The 22,312-nt window shown below is 44.5% G+C and overlaps 1 long non-coding RNA gene across 2 annotated transcripts; it reads right to left on the bottom strand.

Annotated features, from left to right (window-relative positions):
• Nucleotides 1–789: 789 nt before the first annotated feature.
• On the bottom strand, nt 790–16,515 carry LOC149121775 (uncharacterized). Of its 2 annotated transcripts, none has more exons than XR_016222602.1 (3): nt 16,462–16,515; nt 6,860–7,005; nt 790–1,000 (listed from the first exon to the last, which is right to left on the bottom strand). It is a non-coding gene; the product is annotated as an uncharacterized LOC149121775 (long non-coding RNA). The 2 variants fall into 2 exon arrangements; XR_016222601.1 differs by lacking the exon at nt 790–1,000 and adding an exon at nt 5,168–5,656.
• Between the last annotated feature and the right edge of the window lie 5,797 nt (nt 16,516–22,312).

Raw genomic sequence — 22,312 nt, 5'->3', positions numbered from 1 at the left:
TGAAGCCCTAGTGCCCCACTCTGTAAACTGGGAATGATAGTGTGCATTTCAGGGTTATATGAGAATGATATGAGGTGATGAACAGGATAATATGAGCATACCTCAAAGAAGTTTATGGAAAACGGAATTAAAAGGTAAGTTTATTTAGAGCAAAGTGTTTTGAAATGCATTCATTTTTTTCATAGCACACATTGCTCATGAACTTTTTGAAGACCCTTTGTGTTCTTTGATTTAGAAATGTTCTTTCCATGTAGTCTTTGAAGTGCTCAGGGATATTGATGATACATATAGGAGGTAACTTATAGAATGTATGAGATGTGAGTGCACCCACACACCTGTTAATGCACTTGGGAAAGCAGAGGATGATGGCCCAAATACTTGGGTCCCTGCCATCCATGTGGGAGACACGGATGGAGTTCTGGGCCCCTAGCTTTGGCCTGACCCAGCCTCTGCTATTGAGGCCAATTGGGGTTTGGGGAGTGAGTCAGTGGATGGAAGATCTCTGTGTGTCTGTGTCTTCCTCTTTCTCTGTCATTCTGTCTTTCAAATATATGAATAAATATATGAATATTTGTATGAATAAATAAATGAATATATGAATAACTAATTGAAAAATACATCAATATATGAACAAATACATTAATATATGAATGAATACACATATGAATGTGATATGATATTAATAAATACATGAATATATGAATATATGAATAAATACATTACTAAATATATGAATATATACATGATATATGTATTATGACTATGTGAATAAAATATGAATAAACACAATAGTAAATCTTTAAAAGAAAAAGGAAGGCTAGCAAAGCAGCTCTTAATTAGGTGGAGGACATCTGTGTGCTTTTTCAGCTGCAGGGCACTCCGTAAAGAAGTGGAAGGAAGGTGCTGCGGGTGCGTGAAGCCAAGGGAAAGCGTGACCAGCTGTGCTGCCAGCCGGCCGCGAGGGCCTTGCCTGCAGAGATCCTCACTGAGCGGGGGTTGCCTGGTAAGGGGAGAAAGTGGGAATAGAGTGGTGAAGAGATGAACTAGGGCAGCTTTAGAAGTCCCATGATGGATATTTTCCCCATGACAACACTTCTTAGGACAAATTCTAACAATGTTGTCCCACTGATCCCTGCCTTGCCTCCCATCTCTTCCCAGACTTACAACGGAGGCAAAAACATGGGCAAATTCCAAAACTCCATTTTTTTTCTTTATCATTTCCCATTTTCTCTCCTTGAGTGATCAAGATAAAACCAAAATATGCTGCTAAAAGATTCCTCATTGTTTTTAATTTTTCTCAAATAAACCTTTGATTTAAGGAATATAAACTTAATGCATTTGATAAATACAGCTTTAGAAACATAGTGATTCTTCCCACCATACCTGCCCTCCCACCCACACTCCCACTCCTCTACCTCTTCCCTCTCCTATTCCTATTCTTATTTTTTGCTAAGTGAATGATTTTTCTGTTGTGTTGTTGGATTTTACTGGCTAGTATTTTGTTGAGGATTTTTGTGTCTATGTTTATCAGGGAAATTAGTCTGTAGTTTTTTTTCTCTGTTGTATCTTTTTCAGGTTTAGGAATTAAGATGATACAGGCTTCATAGAAGGAGTTATGAGGATTCCCTCCCTTTCAATTGTTTTGAATAACTTGAGAAAAATTGGAGTTAGTTTTCTTTAAATGTCTGGTAGAATTCAGCAGTGATGCCATCCAGTCTTGAGCTTTTCTTTGCTGAGATTATTACTTATTACTGATTCAGTTTCCGTCTTGGTTATTGGTCTGTTTAGGTTTTCTATGTCTTCCTGGCTCAATTTAGGTAGGTTGTATGTGTCCAGGAATCTACCCATTTCTTCTAGGTTTCCCAATTTGTTGGCATACAGCTCTTTGTAGTAATTTCTGATGATTCTTTTTATTTCTGTGGTGTCTGTTATTATATTTCATTTCTCATCTCTAATTTTATGGATTGGGTCTTCTCTCTCTTCTCTCTCTCTCTCTCTCTCTTTTTTTTTTTTTTTGGTTAGTTGGTGTGCCAGTTTTGTTTATTTTTTCAAAAAACCAGCTTTTCATTTCACTGATCATTTTGCTGGTTTCAATTTTGTTTATTTTTTCTCTAATTTTAATTACTTCTTTTCTACTAGTTTTGGGTTTGGTTTGCTGTTGTGTTTTAGGGCCTTGAGATGCATTGGTGCCTTTCTACTTCTTAATGTAGGCACCAATTGCTATAAACTTTCCTCTTAACACTGCTTTTGCTGTATCCCATAAGTTTTGGTATGTTGTATTGTCATCTTCATTTATTTCCAGAAATTTTTGATTCCCTTTTTCATTTCTTCAATGAAGCACTGTTTATTCAGGAGCATGTTGTTCAATCCTTATGTGTTTGCATGTTCTAGAGATTCCTGAGTTGCTGATTTCCAGCTTCATTGCATTGTGGTCCAAGAAGCAGCATGGTATGATTTTGATTTTTTGTTGAATTTGCTGAGATTTGCTTTATGGCCTAACATATGGTCTTTTCTAGAGAAAGTTCCATGCACTGTTGAGAAGAATATATATTCTGCAACTGTAGGATGAAAAGTTCTGTAGCTTTCCGTTAGGCCCATTTGGTCTATAGTGTCAATTAACTCTGTCGTTTCTTTGCTCTTTTCTATCTGATTGATCTGGCCAATGCTGAAGTGGAACATTGAAGTCCCCCATTACGAATTTCTCCTTTTTTTTTTTTTTGGTCTGACTATAAAATTTCCAGAGATTTGTCTTCTAAGTTGAATATTCTTCCTTCTGCCTCACCAAGTCTGTTCTTAAGGCTTTGCACCATATTTTTAAATTTGTTCTATGGAATTCTTAATTCTTCATTTCCAATATTTGGTTTTGATTTCTCTTTAAAATCTCAATTTTGTGGGAAAAATTTTTATTCATGTCATGTATGGATTTCTTTAATTCATGAATTTGCTTCTGATTACTTTTAAGTAATCCTATGATCAGTTTTTTGAATTCCATTTCTGGCATTTTGTCAGTTTCTTCATCTTCACATTCTAGTGCTGAAGTGTTGCATTCATTTAGGGTTATCGTGTTTTCCTTATTCTTGTTTCTTGAATTGCTGCATTTATTATTAGGCATTTGTTGGTGTTTTTTTTTTTTTCCTCTGTGATGACTTTTATCTTTGAAATATGCCTTTGTTGCTTAGTTGAGTGTCTGCTGTTTCAGTGAATACCCAGAGGTGTGTGCTGGTTGTGGTCAGGGAGCTCTGTTCAGTGCTCCAGGATAAGGGGAGTGTCCATGGTGACACCCAAGTTGGGCATGGTAAATCTCTTTCATTTGTTTATCAGAGGGGAGGTTTGTTCTGTTCTCTCTCGGTGTATTCTCACGTTCACCTCCTCTCCTCAAAGGAGACCAATGCCTGGGCGCTAGCCCCAGTGGATACAATTTTCATCCATGCTGCCACAAGAACATACAAAGGATCCATGCAGTTCATGCAGTCCTTGGTATGAACATGGATCCTGTATCAACAACCCTCACCAGGGAATCAGGGAGCTCTGAGCATGTGGAGCTGCCCACAGTGATTGCCCAAAGTCCCAGACACACCCTGCACCTTCCCATACAGCCACAGTTCTCACAGTCCTGTCACACAAGGCTCCTACAGTCACGAGCTCCCAGCCCCCTGTCAATTCTCCCAGCCAGGTTCAGGCGTCTCCTCTTGGCTGGTTGCTAGGTACATGGACAGAACTTGGTGTGTAGCTGTTATGTATGTCCAGAATGGTGCCCGCCCTCTCTTGGCTAGTTATAGGACGCTGGTGGCAGCTAGTTGGGGAGAGAGAAACGTGCCTCCTTTTTTTCTCCCTCTAGGTTGGCAGGTAGGTACACTGTCCCCCACAGAGTTCAAAGCTGGACTCACGTCAGGCTCTTCCCACAGCTTTATCGCCAGTGGCTTGGGCTGCTGCAGTATGGTCTCACCTCATTCCAAAGCTGGTGCTGAGGCCCTTGGCTGCTGGGATCCTGAGCTGTATGCATCCACACCCCCCACGTACATCCACAGTGTCTCTCTAATTTGTGTGGGGTTTCCTCTGCTGTTTTCTCTCTAATTCTTCCCTTAGATTGCTCTCTTTCCACTTTTTTAAACCATCTTCTCCTAGACTACAGCAGTAAGTTCCCTCCCTATTCTGCCATCTTGAAAACCCCCTCCTTTTCTAAAAGGAAAATTGCCAAACCTGTTTGTCCTAGGTCAATGACACTTGATAGCAAGGTGGACTCCTCTACTGTGTAGAGCCAAATCCAGGCTGTAGAATTGAGGAGATCCTTGAGGAAATCCCATAATTAACCTAGATGCCTTTGGGAAGACTTTGATGATTCTTCTGAGCTCAGCATCACCTGAGCACTGTGGTCCCAGCTGTTTTATGGACAGCTATGACACTATGACAAAGTGAGTGGGCTGAAATTTGGAATGTGCATACTTGCTCACTCAAGTAGCTCTGCAAGGCGAGGGCAGATTGGCTCAGCTCTCAGTGCCATGGGCAGAGGAAACATGGGGTGAGGGCCAAAGTCATTGGGGACCTGTCCTACCTCGTAGCCACTAGCTGTGGCGACTTTCTGCATGATCTTTCCTTTGTCCCAGGCATTGTCCTAGGGTATGCTTTCACAACAACTCAGTGGTGTGGGACACTCCTTTGCCCCTGTGGAAGCCAGGATTCTTCCAAGAATCTGAAGCAGTTGGTTGTGTGTGTGTGTGTATGTGTATGTGTGTGTATTTCACTATACACATCACTGTACATGTACTTAAGAATGGAAGAAATGACTCATGACCCCTGTTAAAGGATGATGAAACAGGCATTACTTAGGTCTTGATAGGTGTAATGGCTATTGAAATGTGATCTGTGCATAACAATGAGAGATTGGGCCCAACTCTAAATACAACAAGGAAATGTGAGAATTCGTAGCCCAAGAGCAGAGTCAGAATTCCAGTCCAGGCTCTCCAGCTCAGGTCCTCAACTACTGTCCTGAACTGTGGCCTAACTGGAAGCAATTTTCTTAACTAAATGTAAGGTTGTTAATAGTGCCTTTCTGTGGGGTGGGCGTTTGGTGCAGAGGTTAAGATGTTGCTTGGAATGCCTGCATTGCATGTCAGAGTGCTTGGGTTTGAGTCCCAGCTCTGTACCTGATTCCCATTTCCTGCATCCTGGGAGGTAGCCAGTGATGGCTGAAGTAGTTGGGTCCCTGCCACGCAGTGGGAGAGATAAAATTGACTTCTTGTTCCTGGCTTCAGCCTGACCCACACTTGCTGTTGTAGGCATTTGGGAAGCAAACCAGTGGATAGGAGCGACCTTTTCCTCTGTCTTTCAAGTACATAAAACAAGTAAAAAAATAAAATAATGGCTATCTGTACTTAGCTATTTGCCTTTATCCTGTCTCATTATATATTGGATTTGAGGAGGCTCCGAGAAACCAACAAGAAAGTCTCATAGAATATTTTGAAGACCATGAGGGCAAAGGAAAAAGACACTCCTATTCCCTGTATCTTCATGTGTCAGGCACTTGGCTATCTATTGTGTCACAGCTGTTCAATATAACATTTGTATTATGGGCCGGCGCTATGGCGCAGTGGCATCCCATATGGGTGCTGGTTCTAGTCCTGGCTGCTCCTCTTCCAATCCAGCTCTCTGCTGAGACCTGGGAAAACAATAGAAGATGGCCTAAGTCCTTGGGCCCCTGCACCAACGTGGGAGACCCGGAGGAAACTCCTGGCTCCTGGCTTCAGATCAGTGTAGCTCCAGCTGTTGCGGCCATCTGGGGAATGAACCAGCGGATGGAAGGCCTCTATCTCTGTCTACCTCTCTGTGTAACTCTATCTTTCAAATAAATAAAATAAATCTTAAAAAAAAAACACAAAAAAAACATGCGTATTAAGGTGAATTCCCCCATCGGAGGTTCTTGGAGGGCAGTAGACCTTACTCCTATTCATACCCTTGATGTTTTTATGGGCCTTGTAGGAGTGTAGGTGCCCATTAGATGCCTATGAATGTGTGAGGTTACTTCCCAGGGGTATAACATGAAACCATGGGGATTGTGCAAAGGATTTTTTGTGGGACCCACTATCTTCCAGCAAATGAGAGTCATTCCAGCTCATGTTGCCTGGAGAGGGAAGAAGTCTTTTCCAGAGAGTGGCTCACTGGGGAAATCACCCACAGGTGATCTTGCTAAGATTACCCAGTTTTTTTGTGCAAAACTTTTGTTTTCCCCAGATTGGAAAACACCACTTCATATGTCACATGGACTCTTTAAAACTTGCTGTCTTGTGGGCAAATCTCTCCGTTTCATAGGTACAGAATTCCTTCAATCCCAGCCCTGCAAAATGTCCCCTTGGAGCAAGATAATGCATAGATTTCTGCCCTGTGGCTTGCTCCACATCAGTCCTTCTGCAGATAAACTCAAGGCAGCAAAAATAGGGATTTGTGTTGTCTGGGTGTGTGTTAAGGAATGTTTTCATGCAAGCAGGGAACAGGGGGCTATTTAATTAGTAGTAAAATATATCCTGGCAAACAGGTATAATCCATCCCAGTGAGTGGGAGGACTGAGGCTTTCTGAAGTTCCTAGGAGTTTTCTAGACTTGCGACTCTTGACCTAAGGGAAAGGTTCTTGAGTGTTGAAGAGGCACTGGGTTCTCTTCCTGTGCTAGGAGGAAAGAGCGTGAGGTTTTGGAGTTCACCACTCTTGCTTAGGTCTTGGTTGTGTCACTGTCCACCTGCTTGAGAGGGAGCAAGTTACCTCCCTGTGCAGGCTTCAGTTTCTATACACATACAATGGGGATGATCTTGTCTATATCATAGGGCTGTATTGAGCATCACCTGAGACTAGGTATCTGTTGAACCTGACCTGTAGTAGTTACTCAATGCATGGTGGGTCTTGTCCTTTGCAGAGCCACTGCTGGGGTCTGGCCCAGTGCACACAGATGGGGAACCACTCCTCTCTGTCTGCCAGTTGAATCCAGATGACATCTGGTGGAAATGGACACGATGGTCCTGTGAGAGGAGAGAAAGTGGTGAAGGTGTGGAAGTTGTAGGGTCTGCCTGCAGAGTGGGTTCTGGGAATGCTGTGGCAGAGGCTGTCATTGTTCCCTGCAATTCCCTTGATCTACCCTGTGAGTCTCTTGTAACTTGGGTGGATGGCTTCCATATCATGTCAATCACATCTTACCTTAAAAGCACAATTCTTTGGGAGGGCATTGTGGTGTGGTGGGTTAAACCGATGCTTGGAACTCTGTATCCCTGGGTGCCTAGGATCAAATGCCACCTCCTTTCCAGTCCAGCTTCCTGCTAATGTACACCCTGGGAGACATAAGAGATGGCTCAAGTCCTTGGGCCCTTGCACCCGTGTGGGAGACCTGGAGGAGGCTTCTTGCTTCTGGCTTCGGATCGGTGCAGCTCCAGCCATTGTGGCCATCTGGGGAGTGCACCAGCGGATGGAAGACCTCTCTCTCTGTCTCTACCTCTCTCTCTAACTCTGCCTGTCAAATAAAATAAATCTTTTTTTTTTAAAAAAGAGTTGATGGATAACTAAACAAACAAACAAACAAACAAAAAAACAAAATAAAACAAATTCTCCTAAAAAAGAGTTGATGGATAAGTACCAGCCTTTCTTTTGTTCTTGATGGGGAGTGGTTCTGATATGTGCTCTACACAGTCTCTCTGAGGGTCCCAATGGGATGAGCCATAGTTGTCCAATGCAGCAATGCGTTCATTAACATACCCTGCTCTGTAACACATGTTGCTGCTCACTCATTGGCTTCCTGGCACCACCTCCAGAAGGATTTGTGCTCAAATCTTTCTCAAGATCTGCTGCCATAATGTGACTGAACACTGAAACCATTATACTGTGAAGTCAACACAAAAGGTTGTGTATTGTGATTCCTTTTATACAACATAAACAGTAGAGACAAATCCACAGAGAAGGAAAGCAGATTAGAAGTTATCAGGGGAAGAGAGTGGGGGAAAGTTGTGAGTGACTGCTTAGTAAGGGGTGCACTAAAGGGTGATGAAGTTCTGAAATGTACAAAATTCTGAAACAGTGAAAGTCACTGAATTGTATGCTTTAAAATGGTTAATTGCAGTTATGTGAATTTCATCTCAGTAATAATGATAATAATAATAAAAAGAGCTGAAAAGTTTTTGAAAAAAATGTGAGCTCGTCCTGCCTTTAACTCCGCATTCTGGTTTGCCTCCTAGAGACTGTATTGATGTGCAAGCCCTCTTTATAAGCCACGTGAGGTTGAGACAGGCCAGTGACAGGACTCTAAATCATCCCCCTGCAACCTGCCATATATCCATCTTCCGACCTGATCTATGTCCATCTCCTGATCTGCTATGGCTCCAAGACAATTAGGAGCAAGGAACATCCAGACCCTAACCAAAAACGACCCCTACTGCCCTATGAGGGACTTCCCCAAGCTGCATCCATGCCCTAAGTAGCCCAGTGTGACAGATATGTGACCTTTATGGCATGGTGGCAGTGAGTAACGTGGCCATTTGGAGAGAGCGGGTGTGCAAAAAAATGAACAGTACACACAGCACTAAGCCAGGTGCAAAATGAAGTTTCACATGCTGAGGCGGGGGCTGAGCCAGAGCTCTGGGCAGAGTGTGGATACAAGCGGCCATGCCGACACTGCTGCCCCTCCCACCTGATCAAAACCCCTGCCCTGCTCCTCTCATTGAACCTGATGGCAGAACCTCTTCCCACAATGCTGTCTCCCTTGTGTTCCAGCATAAGCCCCCAGTAAGCCTTGTCTGGGTTGCATGCTGGCCTCCTGTTAATTTCCTTTATAAGGGAACCCAAGGACCTGGGGTCAGCATCAAGGTGATTACCTGGCTTCAAATGACTCATCATCATTTTTAAGGCAAGTTGGAGACTTGAGAGCAATGCATTTTGGGTGATTTGCTAATTCCTTTGAGTGATCCTGATGCTGAGCCCCGTGGGTAGCAAGAAATAGCGTGTGATTAGAGCAGAAGCAATTACTCTTGGAAAAGCCTCATTAATTTCAGAAGCTCTTGTCCTGAGCTATGTGGCTAAGTGGAGATAAATTAGGATGCTGTCTAGAGGAGAGAAAGTGAAGTCGTTTTCCCGTCTTTAGGATGGAAAGGAAAGTTAGCGTCATCAGTTCCAAGCAGTTCATCTTCCTAGGGGGAGGGCTGTCGGGATGGTGGACTTGGGAGAGGTGTGGGGCAGGACGCTTCCTCAGAGGCGGCCTAGGGTTCGAATCAGTTCTGCTTCAAGTGGCTTCAGTGCCCTGTTGCTTTGTCCCTCTGTGACTGTGTGATACAAAGGCGAGTTCATGCTTCCTGTCTGTCCCTGTCACAGACTTTCTGGAGTCTAATGAATCCTGTAGGGAAAACAGGGCACCTTCTCAAGGGGCCCAGCTTCCAGGCTGTTCTGGGATCCACTGTGTCCACCCCCAAGTCTTGTCCTTGTCTTCAGTGAAGGAAATCAAAGCAAATGCAAGATCCCATTAACAAGGGTTGCAAAGACTTGGACAGTGTGCTCATTTACTTCTCACTTCTGAAACCCTACTAAGGTAGACTGCAAGGAAAACCAAACCCAAACCAAACCTCGGTAGCTAGCAAATGCCATGCAAATCTATTAAGATTATCTACATGATTACTCAGGATAGTATTTGCTCTCTCTTTCTCTGAGTCATAAAGTAATATACAGCGGTGGGCATTAAGCCTGGTGTGTTTTTTTTTTCTTTTTTTGACAGGCAGAGTGGACAGTGAGAGAGAGAGACAGAGAGAAAGGTCTTCCTTTGCCGTTGGTTCACCCTCCAATGGCCGCTGCGGCCGGCGCACCGCGCTGATCCGATGGCAGGAGCCAGGAGCCAGGTGCTTTTCCTGGTCTCCCATGGGGTGCAGGGCCCAAGCACCTGGGCCATCCTCCACTGCACTCCCTGGCCACAGCAGAGGGCTGGCCTGGAAGAGGGGTAACCGGGACAGAATCCGGTGCCCCAACCGGGACTAGAACCCGGTGTGCCGGCGCCGCTAGGCGGAGGATTAGCCTAGTGAGCCGCGGCGCCGGCCAAGCCTGGTGTTTAAGATGCCAGTTAGGAGGAGCTTCAGCTCTTGACTGCAGCTTCCTACGAATGCAGACCTGGGGAGGCAGTGGTGATGGCTCAGGTGGATGCGTTTCTTTCATCCACATGGGAGACCTGGATTGAGTTCCAGACTCCTGGGGTCTTCCCCTCACCATTGCAGGTATCTGGGGAGTGAACCGGCAGAGAGGAGCTCTTGTTTCTCTCTGCCTTTCAAGTAAATAAACAAAAATTTAAAAATAGCATAATAGGGCCGGCGCCGCGGCTCACTAGGCTAATCCTCTGCCTTGCAGCGCCGGCACACCGAGTTCTAGTCCCGGTTGGGGCGCCGGATTCTGTCCCGGTTGCCCCTCTTCCAGGCCAGCTCTCTGCTGTGGCCCGGGAGTGCAGTGGAGGATGGCCCAAGTGCTTGGGCCCTGCACCCCATGGGAGACCAGGAGAAGCACCTGGCTCCTGCCTTTGGATCAGCGCGGTGCACCGGCCACAGTGCACCAGCTGTGGCAGCCATTGGAGGGTGAACCAACGGCAAAGGAAGACCTTTTTCTCTGTCTCTCTCTCTCACTGTCCACTCTGCCTGTCAAAAAAAAATATAGCATATTAGGCATATAGTATATGCTAAGCTTTGTACTATGTTGTTCTTCCATAAACATGATATTGATGAACAATATTTTGAGCTATTACTATCCCCATTTTATAGATGAGAAAGCTAAAATCCAAAGATATTGTGTAACAAGTCCTAAATCTCATGCCAGGATTTTTTTGTTTTGTTTGTTTAAAGATTTAGTTATTTATTTGAAAGGCAGAGTGAAAGTGAGAGCAAGAGCGAAAGAGAGAGAGAGAGAATGAGAGAGAATCTTCCATCTGCTGGCTCACTCCCTATATGGTTGCAGTAGTCAGGGCTATGGCTAGGCCAGGCTGAAGCCAGGAGCCAGGAACTCCATCTGGGTCTTCTATGTGGGTGGCAGAGGCCCAGGCACTTGGGCCATCTTCTGATGCCTTCCCAGGAACATTAGCAGGGAGCTTGATTGGAAGCAGAACAGTGGGGACTTGAATTGGTGCTCTGATAAGGGATGCTTATGTCACAAGGTGCTGCTTAACCTGCTGTGCCACAGTGCCGGTTCCCGTAGCTGGTGTTTGAATTCAAGTTTTGACTCCAAATTAAGTGTTCTTTCTATATCACAATATGTAGGTGACTTTTCTTTAGGGGTAGCTTTCTCTTTCCACCTTTGCTCCTTTGTGGTCCCCAAATACAATCCCTAGTCTTTCAAAAGAAAAAAAAAGCTACATTAATCTACATAATTTTATACTCTAATTTATTTGATAGCCCAGAGTAAGATGAATTTCTATTGCAATACTCTGCAAATGGTGGTTTCCAAACATGAAAAACCAGGCATATTGAATTCCTGTTCTCAGTGGACCTCTCCATGGGGCCTGCACCATTTGCCACCTCTCACTCCTCTGGTTGCCTTGTCCCGGTCTCTCCTGATTCTCGCTCCTCTCTGAAGTCTGCTCCTCATTCTCCCTTGAAGATTCCTCTTTTACTCTGGGTGATCAGATGTGGAAATGTCCATGCAGTACAGGGAGGAAGCCTCATCATCACAGTCCCACAATGGCAGGACACTGGTGCATTTCCCAGGCTGAATGATTCTAGGTAAACAGCACCACCAAAGATTCTCAATCTAGGTTGGGACCCAGTATACCTTTTTCACTTCTGAATTCTCACTGCCTGATCCACGTCAACTTAGAAGGAAGTATTTGCTGAATACATGGAAAAAATGACAGGTAGGAGATCTCCAAATAAAGAGTGGGGTCCATCCATGCAGAGAGTGCAGAAAGCAGCCAGAGTGCGTGGGGCTTTCCTGGGCAACCATGAAGACTGCAGTGGGACTACAATATAGGCCGAGGGCTGAAGGAACTGCTGAGGATAAGGCTGGGAGATGCAAAAAACCCAAACCAAAACAAAACAAAAAACCACAAAACACAAGACAAAACAAAACACCAACCAACCAACCAAACTAAAAACCCCAGAAAATCTGAAAGATTTTTTTTTGAAAGAGGGATAGATATATAGATATTACTTATCTATTTGGTTCATTCCACAAATACGCAGTGGCCAGGAACTCAATCTAGGGTTCTGACATGGGTGGCAGGGATCCAACTACTTGAACTGTCACTGGCTACCTCCTATCATGTGCATTAGCAGTAAGCCAGAAATTAGAAGTTGAGACTCTAACCCAGACATTCTAAGGGAATATGGTGTTCCAATTACTACCTTAATCACTGAGCTGAATGCTTGCCTCTGTGAAAGACTTTGAAAGGACCAAAAGAAAAAAAAATAAACAGAAATAAGATTACTGGGTGCCCCGGAATGTGAAGGATTGTCTATGCACTCCTACATTGAATCAAGTTCTGTTGTGGCCTGTAACTTTCACAGTCTTTGAGTGCTCTTAGCACCCTTTAGGTTGTTGAAAACTGAGAGTAATGCATGTGATTCTGGTATAAAGAAATGATAATGCATTTAGTTAGGTGAGTGCAATTGACTCCTCACCTCTTCCACTCCCAAACCTTACTGAGAAAGTATCATTTTGTGCCTACTAACAAATTCATTTCTGCATTCCTCAGTACCCACTTAGATGTCTGCCTTGTGGACATACCATTGAACCTTCTTTTAACACCTTATCATTTCCTTATTAATTGGTGAGCTAAATGAAATCTTTGACTTATGCTCATTTTACATTCATGTGAGAATCATGATTTTACCTTTTGTATATAAAACATCTTTTAACAGGGACTAGATGAGACTTAGGTCCTGAAGGGCCTTGAAAGCTTCTCTGGAGGGCCTAGACCTTAGAGTATCAGAGGATTTCAGAGTTGGAACAAGATGGCCTGAGATGTGTGGTTTGGAGAAGCACATGGGAGTGCCTGTGGTTGGGGTGGAGAGCAGCTACTGGGGCGTTGGCTGAGGACAGGAGGGACAAGTAAGAACCTTAGCATGTGGGGTGATGGCTGTTGTGTCACCAGCACTTACTGAAGGAATAAAGGAAATGATGTTCAAAAGAATTAGCTTTAGGGAAGAGGCTGCCATGAGAAGTATTTCTGAAGGAAAGTTCTAATTAGGCAAACCTACTAACAAGCTAGTTTGATCCCCAAATACCCACAATGGTCAGGGCTGGGCCAGGGCTGGGCCAGGGCTGAAGCCAGGAGCCAGGAACTCAAGCCAAATCTCCTGTGTGGATGGTGGGAACCCAATTGCTTGAGCCATCATCATTGCCAGAGACTGTATTAGCAGAAAGCTAATTAGGGACAACCCCAGCACTTGCTCATGCCCAGGAAAGCCCAGTACTACTGACAGGTGACCTTCCTGGGAAGGTGGTAGTGAGCAACACTGTCATTATGAAAAAAAAAATGCAACTGAACTGTGCAGAACACCAAGCTGGGTGCAGACCAGAGTGCCAGGTAGGTAATGAAGGGCATGAGCCAGTGATGGAGAGGACTCAGCCATACCTCTCCAACCCAATAAAAACCTCTGTTCAGCTCCCACTGGAGAGCAGTCAGTGGAAACTTTCCCAATGTGATGTTCCCTGTGCTAGCATAAGGCTACAGTGAACACTGGGCTGAACATTGATTTCCTGTTCATTTTCATTAGAAATGAGTCAAGAACCTTGAGTTCGTACTACTGGACAACCTGTAGTATATCTGAGCCAAGTTCACAGTTAATGGCCCAATGATTCTATTCAACTATGCCCAGTAAAGTAGCAAGTAGACCTCTCTGCTCAACTGCCTTAGCCTCAACTCTCAGAAGACCAAGGTTAATGAATCTTTGAGTGCTTCATTTATTTTACCCCATGCCTGTTCTGCTTGGATCTCACTGAGGGGAAAGTAACAAGGCAGGCACCTCAGGTACATCATATTCTAGAGGGACCCCAATAACTGACTCTTTGTGTCAGACAAATGCTTCTAAGACTGTTTTCACCATGGCAAATTCTCAAAGGGTTTAGAGTGCTCAGTCCATTTGGCTAATTAATTTTTTTTTGACAAGCAGAGTGGACAGTGAGAGAGAGACACAGAGAGAAAGGTCTTCCTTTTCTGTTGGTTCACCCCACAATGGCCGCTGCGGCTGGTGTGCTGCACCTGGCACACTGCACTGATCTGAAGCCAGGAGCCAGGTGCTTCTCCTGGTCTCCCATGTGGGTGCAGGGCCCAAGCACTTGGGCCATCCTCCACTGCACTCCCAGGCCGCAGCAGAGAGCTGGACTGAAGAGGAACAACCAGGACAGAATCCGGCGCCCTGACCAGGACTAGAACCCAGTGTGCCGGTGCCACAGGTGGAGGATTAGCCTATTGAGCCATGGCGCTGGCGCTAATTAATTTTGATATGCAATACACACACATGCATCCCTGTATAGGAAAACGTTTGAACATGAAATTAGAGCTAATGAAATTAAGATATGATAACCTGGAGTGACTTTTTCTTGCTTTAGGTAGGTATATTTTTAATCTCATGAGACAGGAATTTTAATTGTAAAAGTTAGCTGCCCTAGGGTGATCTAAAAAATGAACACTTAGGAGCAGGTGTTTAATCTAGCAGTTAAAACACTGGTTAGGATGTTTGAGTCCCAGCTCTGACTCCTGACCTCAGCTTCCTGCTAATGCAGACCATGAGAAGCAATGAGGGTGGCTCAAGTCATTGGGTTCCCCTGGCCATTATAGACATCTGGGGAGTGAACCACCTAATGGGAGCTCTCCCATCTATATGACTCTTGAGTGAACAAATACAATTTAAAACAAAAAAATCAATACTTATTTAAGATAAAACAATGAATGCTACCCTTCCAATATTCTCTATAAGAAATTGCTATTTATTTTTTTAAAGATTTATTTATTTGAGAGACAGAGTTATAGACAGAATGAAGGACAGACAGAGAGAGAAATTTTCCATCCACTGGTTCACTCCCCAAATGGCCACAATGGCTGGAACTGGGCTGATCCGAAACCAGCAGCCAGGAGCTTTCTCCAAGTCTCCCATGCAGGTTCAGGGGCCCAAGCACGTATGCCACCTCCCACTGCTTTCCCAGGCCATCAGCAGGGAGCTGGGTTGGAAGCAGAGCAGCCAGGACTTGAACTTGCGCCCATTTGGGATGCTGATGCTGCAGGCAGAGGCTTAACCTACTATGCCACAGTGCCAACCCCTGAAATTGCTATTTAATTCCTACCCTTTATCCCTTGCTCTCTTCCTCATATTACTTGTAAGCATCTATGATATTGAATGATAACTTACTGGTGCTTTGCATGAGGAATAATATTTGGTTACATATCTAAAAGCCACTGTTGCACCTTCATTGGGCTGAGTGGCTAAAGTAAGTTGGAGGCAGGAGCAGATTACACAGGTCAATTTTTGTAGAGAATGTGTTCAGAAAGGACAAAGAGGGGAGGTGATGGGAACTAAAGTGGTAGATAGGGAAGAGTTGTTCAAGGAAGAACTGGGCGGGGAGGGCCACATGCGGAGGTTCTCCGTTTTCCAGTACTACATCTACGACTAGTCAGTTTGTTGGAACTGGTTGATTTTGAGATGTACTGCTGAGCCCCTGGGTGCAGAGTGATTTCTCGTGGAGACTCACTCCATCTGTGATACATGGGGAATGTTTGGGAGATCCCCGAGGCAGCCTGTATTCCAGCTGGACATGGTGTGTTCCCCTCTGGCTGGGCTCTGTTCAGCCTTCGCAAGGCTCCTTGGCCCGCATGGCTCATGTGCACAGGTGCAACACAGCACCTCGTGTTGCCTCTGACGAACGCTCTTCTACTCTGCTCCACATTTTTGGCTGTGGTGAAAATCCCTGCTATCGGTTTCATCAAAGGGCCCCTCATGTAACCTTTCATTGTCCCAGTTTCTGCACTGATAGATAATTATGGCTACGTTGCATAATTTTTGCAGAGACAAAGCAAATTGAAAACACCAAGAGACCATGTCATTGGCCTTGACTTCCTGAAGGTGAGGTTGTCACTGAGCCCCCAGTGTGTGCTGTGACCCACACCCTCCTTATGTCACAGAACTGGTGACTCACTCCTTGGTTTTCAGTCTATGACTGGACAGTCTGTGGGACCTCCATTCCATTTTGAATCAATGTCCTTTTGGATAAACTGGTTAAAAAAAAGTTCTTCAAAAAGTTAAAAAATTGAGCACATAGAAGATAAAATGCATACAAATCTGAAGTAATTCTGTTATCTTCATAATGCTGCAGACTTGATAAATGGTGGGAGGTTAGCCTAGCACAGTGGTTAAGAACATGCGTGGGGTTGAGTCAGAAAGACCTGGGTTTGAACCTGCATCAATTTGGACAGATGGCTTCACCTGCTGGAACCTGTTTCCTATATCTGTAAGAGGGGTTAATGCTGTACTCACCTCACTGTGCTGTGGTGATGATGTGTGTTCTCTCTGGCCAAACCCATGGCTAGTGTCGTCCCAAAACCAGCAGCAGGGGAGTTCCCAAAATGGATGGCCTCAAATCCTCTGGCATCTCAGCTGGAATTTCAAAGAAAGAAGCACTACACCCTCAAGTGATCAACCCAAAGCACTGAGTATGGGGAGCTTACCCAGAGGGGCCCTCAGCTTCCCCTTGGTGGACAGGGAGATGAGGGGTGTTCTATCCAGGTGTGTCTGTGGTGGGGGGTCCGGATGTGGAGTTTATGTGAGGGTTTCAGGAGCTGAGAGCGGGGTTTTCTGGTGTTTCTCAGTGTCTGGGAGCATGCAGGGCCCCAGCTCTACTCAGCTGGCTGGGTCACAGCTCCTTCAAGGCACTCTGTTTTACAGTCAAGGCAGAGGAAACTGGGGAACCCTGCATTGGAAGATGATGGATATTACCATCTGTTAATATTTACCACGGCCCAGTACTTTAGATGTTTATTTGCTTAATTATTTATTCAAGAGGCAGAGAGACAGAGAGAGTGTGTGCTCTTATCTGTTTTACTCGCAGAAACAGAAACTCTATACAACTCCCCATCTTTCCTTCCCCTCAGCCCCTGACAACCACCATTCTACTTTCTGCTTCTGTGGGTTTGATTCTCGCTTTTTTTTTTTAAAAAAAAGATTTATTTTATTTATTTGAAATACAGAGTTACAGATAAAGGTAGAACCAGAGAGAGAGAGAGAGAGAGAGAGAGAGCGAGCGCTTCCATCTGCTGGTTCATTCCCCAAATGGCCACAAAGGCCAGAGCTGAGGTGGTCTGAAGTCAGGAGCCAGCAGCTTCTTCTGAATCTCCCACATGGATGCAGGAGACCAAGCACTTGAGCTATCTTCTGCTGCTTTCCCAAGTGTATTAGCAGGGAGTTGGATCCGAAGTGGAGCAGCCAGGACTCGAACTGGCACCCATATGGGATGCTGGCACTGCAGGTGACAGTTTTATCTGCTATACCACAGTACTGGCCCCTCCTACTAACTTTCATTTCCATTGAGAATATACCCAGAAATGGTATAGCTTGATCATTTGGTAATTCTATGTTTAATTTTTTGGAAAAATTCCACATTGTTTTCCACAGTGGCCACACCATTTCTGCTTCCAATCAGTAGTTCACAGGGATTCCAATTTATCTGCCTACATTTGCTATTTTCTTTCCTTTCTTTCTTTTAAATTGCATCCATCCTAATGAGTGTGAGGTGATATCCCATTGTGATGGGCGAGGGTTTCTATGGAAACCCAAACCCTTCTGAAAAAAAAGTAAAGCTCAAGCCCTTTGAAAATAATATTGGAAATTTAAAAAATTTTTGAGTATCTTGTCCCAAACAAACTAAAATAATGGCAATTCTCAACGTGCTTTTAGTTATGACAGTTACTCCTGAAGCCTCACCAGGATGACTTTCTTTCTCTGCACAGCAAAACTTCCCATTAGATAACCTAGTGCAGGGGGTGGCAGATGGGACCTTGGGCCTGTATTATTTTTTCTTTATTTCTTTTTTTTTTTTTTTTATATTTACTTGACAGGTAGAGTTACAGACAGTGAGAGAGAGTTGGTTCACTCCCCAAATGGCCACCACGGCCGGAACTGCGCAGATCCTAAGCCAAGAGCCAGGTGCTTCCTCCTGGTCTCCCATGTGGGTGCAGGGCCCAAGCACTTGGGCCATCCTCCACTGCCTTCCTGGGCCACAGCAGAGAGATGGACTGGAAGAGGAGCAACTGGGACTAGAACTGGCACCCATATGGGATGCTGGTGCTGTAGGTGGAGGATTAACAAAGTGAGCCATGTCGCCAGCCCCAAGGGCCTGTTTTCTGCACAATCCTAGAACTAGGAATGATTTTAACATTTTTAAATGGCTAATGAAAAAAAAAATCAAAAGAAGAGCAACATTTTGAGACATGTGAAAACTGTATGAAATGAAAGTTAGATTTTAGTGCCCATCAATAAAGTTTTATTGGAATCTGTCGCACACATTCATGTGTATGTTGGGCATGGCTACTTTTGGGCTACCACAGCAGTGATGAGTAGTGTGCCAGAAAAAACACAGCTTGCAAGGCTGAAAATAGTTACTATTTAGTCTTTAATAGAAAAATTTCCTGACCTCTAGAGCAATGTTTTTCAATAAATTTGCACTACAGTATGGAATAAGAAATATAATTTGGCATGTGAGCCATTAAATAGACCAATATCCACTCATGCACATAGAGTGAATGCAGGTTTTTTGCATTATTTGTGGTGATGGCTTTTAACATTTTATTCTATTCTGTTCCAGATAAAACCAATGCTGATAGAAAATAACTAAGTGACTCAGTAGAGGGTCAAAATCACAGTTAGACAATGCTGCTCCAGAGACTAGGACTTGTGTACAAATTGAGTGAGATTGATTTCAGTATAGCATCAACAATAGCTTAAAAATCCATTTCATTATGGGAAACTTAAGAAAGTGCACCAAAGTAGAAAAAGTGGGGTATTTAATGCATATGGCCTCACAGTCGTGCTTCAGTAGTGATCAACTCATGGCCAACCTTTCTACATCTCTGTTCTCCTTCCTCTCTCTTCCCTGGGAGTTATTCTGAAACAAATCCCAGACATGGTGTTGGGGGGTCAGGGAGTCTCCGTTCTTGTCTCTGATATATGAAAAAAATATTGAGGACAAGTGTGGGGAGCAACTCGGACTAGACTAAGTTACTGGAATTAAGACTTATTCTATGCATCTGCTCTCCCACAATATGGCGCTGAGAGAAAGAGACCAAACAACCTCTACGCAGCTGCCTCATCAGTTTGACAAGCTGCAGGAGCTGATCCTGCTCCTGATTGGAGGAGAGCAGCGTGCTCGGCATGTGGGTAGCAGAGCATGGATTGGTGGAAGAGGACTATAAAGGAGGAGAGAGACAACATGCACCAGGAACACCTGAGGAACATCTGAGCAGCCCCCGAGAGAGCCGGCCGGCGGTGTGCCGCTCCTCCGCGGAAGCGGGGAAAGTGGCAGGGGGAGCCGCCCCTCCACGGAGGTGGAGGGGTCAGCAGCCAACCTGGGAAGGACCAGCAGCAAACCTGGGAAGGGCTGAGCAGACAAAAGAACAGCGCAGGGTCCTGTGTCGTTCCTCTGCGAATGGGGGAGCGACAACAAGAGTTGTACATAAAGAGTATCAGAGGAATAAAATTTATTAGCAAAGCAAAAGTGCACACTCGAACGCAGGCATACTCTAGAGTGAGTTGCAACTCATGAATTTCGAAGTTATCCTTTCATGTGATCTGAAGGCATAGGGAGGAGTGGTGATATGGGTGGAGTTTTCCAGGAAAAGGAAAAGATTTCCAGGAATTTGGTGACGTCTCATTTTCTGGCCTTCTTAAGTCTTGGAAGTGTCATGGGGCTGTGTGCATGATGGAAACGGAGAGTCAGCCATGGTAATTTTATTGATTTTATTGTTTTTTTTTTTTTTAATTTTTGACAGGCAGAGTGGACAGTGACAGAGAGAGAGAGACAGAGAGAAAGGTCTTCCTTTTGCTGTTGGTTCACCCTCCAATGGCTGCCGTGGCTGGTGTGCTGCAGCCAGCGCATTGCACTGATCCAAAGGCAGGAGCCAGGTACTTATCCTGGTCTCCCATGGCATGCAGGGTCCAAGCACTTGGGCCATCCTCCACTGCACTCCCTGGCCACAGCAGAGAGCTGGCCTGGAAGAGGGGCAACCGGATGGTAATTTTATTGTAATGATATTACTATTGGTTATAGATCATCCTTGGGTCCTAGGCGGCAGCCATGTTGGATATTTTTGATGGGTACCACGTGGCTGCAGTGACAGTTTTGGGCTGCCAACTGCGGGAAGGTTTTGAGGGGACCTTGCAGGCCTGACGTGCTGGCACGTTTCCTTCTGCTCCTGTGCTGATTCCTGACTGTCTCCTTACCCAGAACAGTACCATCAGCGAATATTTCAATGGGTATCCCTACAAGAAAAAGACCATTTATAAAGCTTAAACCTGGCCGGTGCCACAGCTCACTAGGCTAATCCTCCACCTGTGGCACCGGCACCCTGGGTTCTTGTCTCAGTTGGGGTGCCGGTTCTGTCCCAGTTGCTCCTCTTCCAGTCCAGCTCTCTGCTGTGGCCTGGGAAGGCAGTGGAGGATGGCCCAAGTGCTTGGGCCCTGCACCCGCATGGGAGACAAGGAGGAAGCACCTGGCTCCTGGCTTTGGATTGGCGCAGCGCTGGCCACAGCGGCCATTTGTGGGGTGAACCAACGGAAAAGGAAGACCTTTCTCTCTGTCTCTCTCTCTCTCAATGTCTGACTCTGCCTGTCCAAAAAAAAAAAAAAAAAAAAAAAAAAAAAAAAAAAAAAAGCTTAAACCTATTGTGTATTTCACCTAAAAATTTAGTAATTCCTTAACCATCAAATATCCAGAATTTTCCTATTTTTATATAGTGTTTCTGGTAATAATTTGTTGAGTCAGGATCTAAGTAAAGTGCTTACATGCCAATTGGTTGATAGATTTCTTAGATAGCTTTAATGTAGACAGTTGCTACCCTCTCCCACCCACCTTCTGCACTTTACTTGGTGAAGAGGTCAGCTGCCCACCCTGTGCAATCTCACATTCTGGAGTCCAAGGAACTGCCTTCAGGAGGCAGGCACTGTCTGGTTACCTCCACCCTTTTGGTAAAACTAGGGACCACTGATGATCTCAGCCCAGAACCACAAACAAAAACAGTTTTTTTCAACTTTTATTTAAAAATATAAATTTCCAAAGTACAACTTTTGGATTATAACAGCTTTTTCCCTCATAACCTCCCTCCCACCTGCAACCATCCCATCTCCCACTCCCTCTCCCATCCCATTCTTCATCAAGATTCATTTTTAATTATCTTTATATATAGAAGATCAACTTAATATATACTAAGTAAAGATTTCAACAGTTTGCACCCACATAGACACACAAAGTATAGAGTACTGTTTGAAGACTAGTTTTACCATTAATTCTCATAGTACAACACATTAAGGACAGAGATCCTACATGGGGAATAAGTGCACAGTGACTCCTATTGTTGATTTAATAATTGACACTCTTATTTATGATGTCAGTAATCATCCGAGGCTCTTGTCATGAGCTGCCAAGGCTATGGAAGCCTCTTGAGTTATAAAAACAGTTTTTAAAAACAAGTGTTCAGTTAATTGATGTAGATAGCAATGAGAATAATCAATTTATTGGATTTCCTTAATCTGTAAAATGGACAGCATATCAAATATGAGCTCTTTTTCAAAATAGGGAGATATTCTAAAAAAAGCAAAAAATGTGTAAGAACAACCAAAAAGTTTTAGAAAATCTTCTTAAAATTTATTGTTAGGAGCTGATGCTGTGGCGTGGTGGATAAAGCCACTGCCTGCCGTGCCGGCATCCTAAATGAGCGCTGGTTAGAGTCCCAGCTGCTCCACTTCCAATCTAGCTCTCTGCGATGGCCTAGAAAATCAGTAGAAGATGGCCCAAGTCCTTGGGCCCCTACACCCACTCGGGAGACTCAAAAGAAGCTCCAGGCTCCTGGCTTTGGATCAGTGCATCTCCAGCCATTGCAGCCATTTGGAGATTGAACCAGCAGATGGAAGACCTCTCTCTCTCTCTCTCTCTCTCTCTCTCTTTCTCTCTCCTCTCCTCTCTTTCTGCTCCTGCATCTCTGTAACTCTGCCTGTTAAGTAAATAAATAAATATTTTTAAAAAACTTATTGTAAAGTTGCAATGAATAAACTATCACAGGAATAGGCTAATAAGTTAATATTCATTTCATTTTGTGTAAAATAGAGACAAATGATGACA

Source organism: Oryctolagus cuniculus, chromosome 16 (assembly GCF_051225735.1).
Source record: "Oryctolagus cuniculus isolate XC-2025 breed Fujian yellow rabbit chromosome 16, ASM5122573v1, whole genome shotgun sequence".
Taxonomy (NCBI): Eukaryota; Metazoa; Chordata; class Mammalia; order Lagomorpha; family Leporidae; genus Oryctolagus; species Oryctolagus cuniculus.
The sequence above is the reverse complement of the archived record's forward strand: the minus strand, read 5'-3'. Positions and strand labels throughout refer to the sequence as shown.